The sequence below is a fragment of the Neophocaena asiaeorientalis genome, unplaced genomic scaffold, assembly GCF_003031525.2.
Source record: "Neophocaena asiaeorientalis asiaeorientalis breed wild unplaced genomic scaffold, Neophocaena_asiaeorientalis_V1.1 scaffold100, whole genome shotgun sequence".
In the NCBI taxonomy this organism is placed as follows: domain Eukaryota; kingdom Metazoa; phylum Chordata; class Mammalia; order Artiodactyla; family Phocoenidae; genus Neophocaena; species Neophocaena asiaeorientalis.
Window position 1 is genome coordinate 1421512 of NW_020173955.1, and position 10041 is coordinate 1431552.

Here is a 10041-nt window from a genome sequence, read left to right on the forward strand (position 1 = left end):
CGGGTGTGGGTGGTAGTAGGGCCACAGTTCTTTTCCGTGGTTTTTGGCTGGAGTAGAGCAGCTTATTGCCTGGAGGTTTTTTCTCTTGCCAGGCTGCTTCTTTGGCTAGAGAGAGCAGCTTATGTAGAAGCTTTTTTGTCTGCACTTATTGACATTTCCAGGTCATTGCCTTCTGCAATGCATAAGGCAAAAACAAACAAACCAAACCAAACCTAGGGAACTCAGCAGCATGTTTTTCCTTGGGGGGCCTGAACTCCCTGTCCAGTCTGCCTTCTTCTCTCAACTTTTCAGAGCCTTTTAATGTTTATTTTATATATGATGTTCAGGGTTTTAAGTTATACCTAGAGGGAGGAATAGAGAAAATAACGTCTACTTCACTTTTCTGGAAACAGAAGTCCTGAGGGTTGTTTGTTTTTTTTTTTTTTTTTGAAGCTTCTAGTTGAGTCCAAGTTTGGGACCACTGGACTAAGCATCAGTGAGGCCTGTTCCAGCTCTGAGATGCAGTGTTCTGTATTCTGGTCCTGGGTCTGGGCTTTTTAGGAGAGACCTTGCAGGTCATTAGTGTTTTCCAACTTAATCCAAGTGATCGCTAAACCATTGTCAAAGGATGCGCCCTCCTCCCAGACTCCTATGATTTTCTACTAAAAATGTGGGCAGGGCTTCCCTGGTGGCTCAGTGGTTGAGAATCCGTCTGCCAGTGCAGGGGACACAGGTTCCATCCCCGGTCCGGGAAGATCCCGCGTGCCGCAGAGCAACTGAGGCCATGCTCCACAACAGGAGAAGCCACCGCAGCAAGAAGCCCGCGCACCACAACGAAGAGTAGCCCCCACTCCCCACAACTAAAGAAAGCCCGCGCACAGCAACAAAGACCCAACACAGCCAAAAATAAATAAATAAATAATGAATTAAAAGGTGGGCAGCTATTGCAAAGGGCTTTGTTTATCAACTTCCTTAGGCCACGTACCTAGGTGTTAAATTGAGAGCTGCTCCTTTGTATGGAAAAACTGAATTCCCCTAAACCAAATGAAGCTTAAATTTATAGCTCTGAATTCCCTAACAGAACAGAAGCTTAGCAAAAATTTTTTTGAATCTTAGACTGAAATCTCTCTCCTTATTTTAACATCTTCCTGTCTTACTTTTTCCTCAGCTGACATTTATGCCTCCCCCCCCCCCTTGGTAGATTTTATTTTTCCAAGGACTTTATTTTTTAGACATTTATGCCTTTTAAATAAATTTTTAAAAATGAGCTCTGTTGTTGTTTCTGTTCCTAAATTCATAAATAGAACGGTCAGAAGCTGTTTCTGATCTGGAGGAGACAGAGTGAGCCGTGGCTCAAAGCAGGATCTTAGTTCCCTGCCCAGGAATTGAACCTGGGTAGCCTGGATAAAAACCAGGAATCCTAGTCACTAGACCAGAAAGGACTAGAGGCTAGAAGCAAAGTTTCCCCTGACTCTTGCGCCATTTGAAAGCAAGAATGTTTCAAGGAGGCAAAAGTGATAAAAACAGGTACAAAGTTTATTATTAGAGATACAGCACAACAAGTGGGAGAGCACACAGAGAAACAGTTTGTTTAATTAAGACAGAAGCAAAGCAGAGATACACATGCTGAGAGAAAAGGGTGTGGGCATCCTCCGTAATGAGGAGGAGTGCAGTAAAGAGGCGGTTAAATCGGCGGTCTCCAACCTGTTTGGCACCAGGGACCGGTTTTGTAGAAGAGTCCACGGACTGGGGGCTGGTGGCGAAGGGGTTGGTGCTTCGGGCGGTAATGCGAGCGATGGGGAGCGATAGAGAGCAGATGAAGCTTCACTCACTGGCCCGCCGCTCACCTCCTGCTGTGTGGCCCGGTTCCAAACAGGCTACAGACCAGTACCGGTCCACGGCCCAGGGGTTGGGGACCCCTTGGTTAAATCATTTAGGTAGGGCAGTTCTTCTGGCTCTTTGTTTACCTTTGGCTTCTTTTCTTTTCTTTTAATTAATTTATTTATTTGTTTATTTTTGGCTGTGTTGGGTCTTCGTTTCTGTGCGAGGGCTTTCTTTAGTTGCGGCGAGCGGGGGCCACTCTTCATCACGATGCGCAGGTCTCTCACTTTCGCGGCCTCTCTTGTTGCGGAGCACAGGCTCCAGACGCGCAGGCTCAGTAGTTGTAGCTCACGGGCCTAGTTGCTCCGCGGCATGTGGGATCCTCCCAGACCAGGGCTCGAACCCGTGTTCCCTGCATTGGCAGGCAGATTCTCAACCACTGCGCCACCAGGGAAGCCCTACCTTTGGCTAATTTTCTTGTTTCTTTTTCCACACCTGACCTGCCCTAGGACCCTCTGCAACATGCGTGCATAACTTTTTGCCAAGATGGATTCCAGCGCAAAGACCTGTGGGAGGCTTGGCATCACCTATTATGGGGTAGTGCCCCTTCCTTTTTGACCCCCAAGTAGCTTTTCTGTGCATGTGTAGTCGGGGAGGCCTCCTTGACCTCAAGAATGAGAAATATGTGGTCTCTTTATCTTTTATCTGGGCAGGACTCAGCTCCTCTCTGTCCCTGCCATTTACTCTTATCTTAAAGTGTCCACCAGAGACAAAGTCCAGCTATTTACCCTGTTCCTGTTGTTATTTTTATCCGGAAGTGTAAACAGGAGGCTGGCTGTAAATATCTAACCTGGAGCCCATCTATTTCTTGCCTCAAGAAATATAAACAGGAGGCTAGTTGTAAATGTCTAGCCTGGAGCCCATGCTTTATGTTCACTATCAAAATATGTATATACGGGGGAGGAAAATTTTCCTCTACCCTCTTAGGTTCTCTGGCTGGTTCTGTGAAATAAACTGACAACAGGCAGGTTAAGAGGAGAAAAGGCATAGGGATTTATTTGATGTTACAAGTTTTACCTGGCCCTGGGGACTTCATAGAGAGAAGAGAAAACCCTTAAGGAAACAGCTAGGCTTGCAGGCTTTTATACTGTTTGGACAAAGGAGGGTAAATTTAAAGAGAAGTGACAAGATAATGGAAAGGAACCTTGGGGCTCTAGGGGCAGTAAATTGTAGGAAGGCACATATGCAGGGAACTAATAGTAGATAAGGGCTAGTTAGTAAGATTTGTTTGTGTAGACTTTTTCTTGGTGTCATATTGTCTTTGGTGATAAGGTGGTTGTTCCCCTCCTGGTCTGGGAAGTGGGGTGGGAGAGGGACACCTTCACAAGGGGAATTTATGATCTGTTTTCAGGTAGCTGGAGGATGGCAGAGAGCTCATCCTGAGTCTGCTTTTTCTCAGTTGCCTTCAGCTCTTATGCCAGAGTGGCATATTTGGGGGTGGCATATTCTGATTTCTTACATTTATCATTACTATCTTTTACTGAGTAGATATAATTAACTACATGATGTTCATTTTGTTTTGAGAGTTAAAAGAGTAGAAAATAGTAGCAATTTTTTCTAGTGAGAGGGAAAAAAACTCTACCTTTTGTTGGTCTAAAATAGAAAGATCCTCCTATTTTATAGTGCAAGAAGCTTGTACACAGAATATAACATTATAGTTATGATTTTCAGTATTTTCAAAGTACAAAAGTCATTGACTAGGATATAAAAATTGTCAGCTAAATGCTCCTTGAATATCATGACTATTGTGACTTTAGATCATGAAAATCCTGAGGAAAGTTGAGAATGAATGAGCTTTGTGTTTGAATTAAAGACTGTCTATTAGGATCCTGTTCTTGGGAAACTGAGAAAATTCAGTATTTGAGACTGATGTTTTAGAAAACAAAATGGGCTAATCAAGATCAAAGCAGGAAAATTATCCTTTTATGGAAATACTCACCAAATGTGTCATTTACCTAAGTCCTGGACTTTTCATGTGAACCAGTTGCCTCATGCTTATTTTTTTTTTTTTTTTTAACATCTTTATTGGGGTATAATTGCTTTACAATGGTGTGTTAGTTTCTGATTTATAACAAAGTGAATCAGCTATACATATACATGTGCTCCCATGTGTCTTCCCTCTTGCGTCTCCCTCCCTCCCCTCATGCTTATTTTTAAATCAACAATAATTATTAAAAGTCCACTAGGTACAAAGCATGATGTTAGGCTGTTAGAGAATATAAGATGTAGATCCCACCCTTTGGGGGTTTACAATCTAGTGAAATAAGATATAGATCCATGGAATAGTAAATAATAATAGCAGTCTGAGCTCAAAGGGAGGTGATGCTGCAAAGCCAAATGAGTTAATTATACTGAATAACTCTATGGGAATTTGAGGAGGAAGAATCACTTCAGATTGCAGCTTTATAGAGACAGTGGCAATTAAGCCAAGTCTTGAAGGATAGGAGAGTTGTGGATAGATGGAGGTGAAGGAGGATGGGCATTTCAAGCCTTGAAATTCCTTCTGTTAGTCTTTTTAAAGGAAGCTGTTTGGATAATTTTCATGGATAATCTGAGTTATCCATGACCCAGCAGACTGATACCAGCTTAGAACTCTTTTCTGCCCTTCATTCTTTTTTCTTTTCCCCCAAATGGTCAGCAGACTAACATGGGTTGGGGAAGGAGGCAGTGGTCAAGAAATGAAATGGAAGGATCAGAGAATAAAGAAAATCCTCCTGGGAAACCTGATAGTGGTTGTGTTTAATTTTACATCTTAATATGGATAATAGACCCACCTCACAACTTACAACTTACAACCAATTTAAAACCAAACGATTATCCCTCTTCTTTCAAGAGTAACACATTTTAAAAAGGGCTGTGGTGCCTGTGCTTGGAAAAGTGAACCCAGGGCATGCAGAACTGTGTCAACTAGAGCCTAGGGGTATTAAAAGAGAAATTGCTCCAGCATGCCTGGCAGTCAGCATCTAAGGGATGAACCTAGGAGATAATCTCTCACCATTAGACAATTGTAGTAAATAGATTCAGAAAAAAAAAAAAAAAAAGACCTGACACCCGGGCAATTAAATTCTTGATCATAAATTAGAATTGTGTTGAAGGAATACAACGAAGTCCATTTCTACCTAAGTTACAGATTTTAAGCTATTAACTTAAAAGTTGCAGTATCACTCCCAGAAAATAAAGCATCCTCCCCGGCTTCCCACTTCTCCACTCCACGCTGGCTGTTTTCATTCTAAGCACTTGCTTGAGCATTTTGGAGAATCTTCTTCTCAACAGGGCATTGGTATCTGAGCAGAAAAGAAAATTGTTCCCATTTCCAATTCACAGGTGATTGTATTTACATAAGCTCCTCTTTCATTTAAATCTGTCTTAATCCTTAAGGATTTAGTAGTTGAAATGCAAAATGCATAAAATGCATTTTTTTTCTTTTTTTACTAAATGAGAAAAAAGAGAAAACAAACAGTACAGAGGAAGAATTTTTAACAAATCACCTTTTAAAAAAAATTTTTCATGTTTTGTCTAAAAGTGGTGTGGTTTCTAAGATATTTGTTTTTACTTTCCCACTAGAAGATTGAAATAAAAATTTATATGTAAATATACATATGAAATGAAGGAATGAGGTCATAATTTCATTTGAAGTACAATGTAATCATTCTAATGTTACTTTCAACCCATCTCTAAGTTCAAGAAAATTCTGAAAAGTTTTGAGTTTGATAGCTGAGTTAAAGGACAATTGGTCTACATTATTACCCCAACTAACACATTAAACCATGGTTAATTATTAGCTCTTGGGGTTGCAAAAGCATGCCAATGTAGATATTTCCCCCCTAGAGTAATGTGCAAGAATTTATTCTGTGTTGTGAATGGCTTAGTCGAGAGTTCTTAAAAATTTCTCCCCTGGTGAGGTGCTAATAGCTGGAGCTCAGTTCTGCCCCAGAGGACCTGCCAGCAGAGCAGAGACAAGGCAAAAGCTCCTGGTTTGCATTCATTTCTAAACTTATCTGTTTTTTCATTTAATCCACTCCTATTTTTCCTTGGGTGTGTTATAGAAAGGCATTTTGTTTTTCATAAACAAACCAAAAATACTTAAACTTTAAAGATCCTTGCCATTAGATCAATTCTTTAAAAAGAAATGCAAAGGGATTTTACTAAATAATCTCAAAGGTTTCTTCCAGCTGTAAAATCCCTCTACGGATTGTAATTTTGTTTAGTTCTTTTTCACATTACCATTAATATCCTTATTTGCATATACTTTTTCATTATAGTAATTTTTTCTTCTGTGCATGAACTGCTGTGTTTAAGTAATTCTACCATATTTGAACTGTAATACTAGAGGAAGGTAGTAGAGTGATATGGCCTCTTTCCCTTCAGGATAAAAAAAACTGTCCACTAATCGACATTATTGGCAATACCAAAGCCACTAGAATCTTAAAATTATCTTTTATCTTTATTTTTCTTTGATATTTCTTATTATAAGCTATAAAGGGTATACAAAAGACTCAAATTTGCACATTAGACTTCCTTTTTTCATGTTAAAAAAATTTTACCCTGTTTAATTTTCCACTAGACTAGGCTGGTACCTTAGCAATGTATCAAATGGTTTTCTTCTTTCACTAAGCACAGTTTAAGTAGTGAAGAAAAATAACATTTATCTTTTATCTACTGAGTGTCAAGCACCTATGTGAGTATTATGTAATTTAATTTTACCACAATCCTGTGTGGTAGGTATCATAAACCTTATGAAACTTTAGTATGGCTAATAGTGTCAATACAGCCCACAAAGTACCAGGTGACACTAATGGGAAAATACCACAAAGCTTACGTACTCCTGCTGAGTCACTAACCCTTTTAGGCTGTATGAGAACCGACTGATACTCGGAAACCCACACATGGATATGTTTCTTGTTTTGTTAAAGTTGTTTAAAGCCATAAAAATCATAAAGATCATGGATTCTTATTCCAATTTCAAAGGAACGACTAAGAACCTATTTCTGTTGTCTTTTGTTTTTCATAGCCAAGCTCTTAAGTTTGTATATCAGAAAGGTACCTTCTAATAGACTTTGTCCCTGGCTGACATTCCTTGAGAAATATTATGGCTGGTTTAATCAAGGATTAGAAGAAAACCAATTAAGATAGTATTAAATATACATATTACTAAAGGATCCAGAAGGCTGCTGCTTTTAAAGTGAATCAGATTCAACAGTGTCAAAAAAATCCATTGTGCTTTCTTTTAAGAATTTATTCCACGTATGCACTTGCACATGCGTGAAATAACATACTTACATAAATAGTACAGCATTTTTACAGTATAGTAAAAAATTGAGGGACTTCCCTGGTGGCGCCGTGGTTAAGAATCCACCTGCCAATGCAGGGGACATGCGTTCGAGCCCTGGTCCAGGAAGATCCCATATACCGCGGAGCAACTAAGCCCGTGCACCACAACTACTGAGCCTGTGCTCTAGAGCCCGCGAGCCACAACTACTGAAGCCCATGGCCCTAGAGCCCGTGCTCTGCAACAAGAGAAGCCACTGCAATGAGAAGCCTGCGCACCGCAATGAAGAGTAGCCCCGCTTGCTGCAACTAGAGAAAGCCAGCATGCAGCAACAAAGATCCAACGCAGCCAAAAATAAATAAATTAATAATAAAAATAAATTAATTACAAAAATAAATTAAAAAAAAGATTGAAGAGAACGTAAAAGTCCATTGACTGGTGACTAAGCGTGTAAATTGTGGTATATCCATTCAATGGAATACTACATAGCTGATCAAATGAATGAGGTGGCACTATTGCTATCAACATAGATATTGAGAGAAAAAAGCAAAGTGTGGAACAGTGTATTTAGTGTGCTATGATTTATGTACATAAGGGGAAGATTACAAACACACACCCACATATTCACATACATACTTGGGTTATGCATCACATATTTCTGTACTCTCAACAAGGAGAAAAAAATGGGGTTTAAGTGGGTGGGAGTTAGGTGAGTAAACGAAATTTCTTTTCACTATATAGCCCTTCACTTTGTTTTTAACTTTCAAAATAAATGTTTGTATTCTTTTTTCTTCCTGTAAGGATAAAAACAACAACAACAACACATTTTCAAGAGAGTTTATTCTTGGGGGAAGGAAGGGGCTTTTGGTTTTCATTTAACACCATTTCACTGACTTCCTAACATGTATGTATTACTTTTATGTAAAATATGATTTAATTGGCAGGAGGATCGTAGGGTTTTTTTTTCCTCTTTCTTTATGGTTTCTTTTTTTTTTTCAAGATTGTATTTATTTATTTTTGATGTGGACCATTTTTAAAGTCTTTATTGAATTTGTTACAATATTGCTTCTGTTTTATGTTTTGTTTTTTTGTCTGTGAGGCATGTAGGATCTTAGCTCCCTGACCAGGAGCACCCCCTGCATTGGAAGGTGAAGTCTTAACCACTGGACTGCCAGGGAAGTCCTCATGGTTTCTTATAATTAAAAACAATCCATTGTTTTTTTATTTTTTTAAAAAAGTTTTTGCTGACCATCTTTCTTTGTTGTTTAGGAAACACTACCAGTATAAGGATGTTTAGAGGCCAATTCTCTCCTAAGGTTTATTTTATTCAGATTGTAACTTTTCTAGAAAGTTTTTAAATCCAACATTATCTGTTTAACATGTACTGTCTTCTGCTCTATACTTCACCCATGTGAATTTCATCAAGTTCTAGTAAAATGATTATGAAAGGCATGGGCTCTTCACAAATTATCATGCTTCTTAAGGGCACAATTTCCTGGGCCTGGACTCTGTCCATGAAGAGAGGAGGCAATAAAATGCTTTATTTTCTTAGTTAAGGTGACAGAAGTGAATAGCATAAAGAATACTCAATTTCACAAGGTGAATCTATTAAACACAAAGCTATGCTTTAAAAGCACAGTTGGTGAGAAATTGTGTCTACAGAAAAATCTCTCAATCTGAATCTACCAGCTCTCTCTCAAATGTACTGTCATTTCATTTATGTTTATGTCATCCCTGATTTTAAGGAGTTGGGTGAGGTTAATTTACAGAATCAAATAATAGGCCAGTATAGGGCTTCCCTGGTGGCGCAGTGGTTGAGAGTCCGCCTGCTGATGCAGGGGACATGGGTTTGAGCCCTGGTCCGGGAAGATCCCACATGCTGCGGAACAACTAAGCCTGTGCGCCACAACTACTGGCCTGTGCGCTAGAGCCCGTGAGCCACAGCTACTGAGCCCACGCGCCTAGAGCCTGCACTCTGCAACAAAAGAAGCCACCACAATGAGAAGCCTGCGCACAATCAAGAGTAGCCCCCACTCGCCGCAACTAGAGAAAGCCCACGCACAACGAAGACCCAATGCAGCCAAAAATAAATAAATAAATAAAATTTAAAAATATGGACGATAAAAGAGGTGAACACATTATTGAATAAATTTAATTTTCTTTATACCGTATCTTCCAGTTGTGTCTCCTAGCTCTTTTATACTCACACACTTCATGTAACATTTTCTTTAATTCCACATGAAATAATTTTGTCTTTGTGCTTCCACTTAACTGCTGTTTTAAAGATACGTTTGACTCATTTGTGTTCTTCTTTTCTGGCTTCTCTATAAAGTCAAGAGAAGGTAATGCTAGAGAAAGACAACATGGAGGAGCAGGAGCATGTCTTCTTCCTCAGCCTTCTAGTCTCCCTCTAGTACCCTTTATGGTCAGATTTTAACAAGGAGCAGCTGGTAAAGAAATGTTTGCAGAGACCCAGTCCCAGTGTCACATGCAGAGTACGGAAGGGTGTGTTTGCCACATTCGTACTTTCCTTGTATAAATTTATAAAAATTCTATGTGAAAATTTTTATATATCTACTAACAATTCTAAAAGCCATTTTTCTCTCGCTTTTTTCTTTTCTACATATGAAATATTGAGATCATGATATAGGTAACTTTTTAAAAATAAATACATTTATTTATTTATTTTTGGCTGCATTGGGTCTTTGTTCCTGCACACAGGCTTTCTCTAGTTGTGGCGAGCAGGGGCTACTACTCTTCATTGTGGTGCGCAGGCTTCTCATCACGGTGGCTTCTCTTGTTGCGGAGCGTGGGCTCTAGGTGCACGGGCTTCAGTAGTTGTGGCACGTGGGCTCAGTAGCTGTGGCTTGCAGGCGCTAGAGCACAGGCTCAGTAGTTGTGGCGCATGGGCT

At 39.6% G+C, this 10041-nt stretch overlaps 1 protein-coding gene across 2 annotated transcripts in view; it reads left to right on the plus strand.

Moving 5' to 3' along the window:
- The window catches only part of WDPCP (WD repeat containing planar cell polarity effector), a 350773-nt gene that overhangs the window by 71317 nt on the left and 269415 nt on the right, over nt 1–10041 (plus strand). The gene's annotated exons all lie outside the window — the stretch shown is intronic.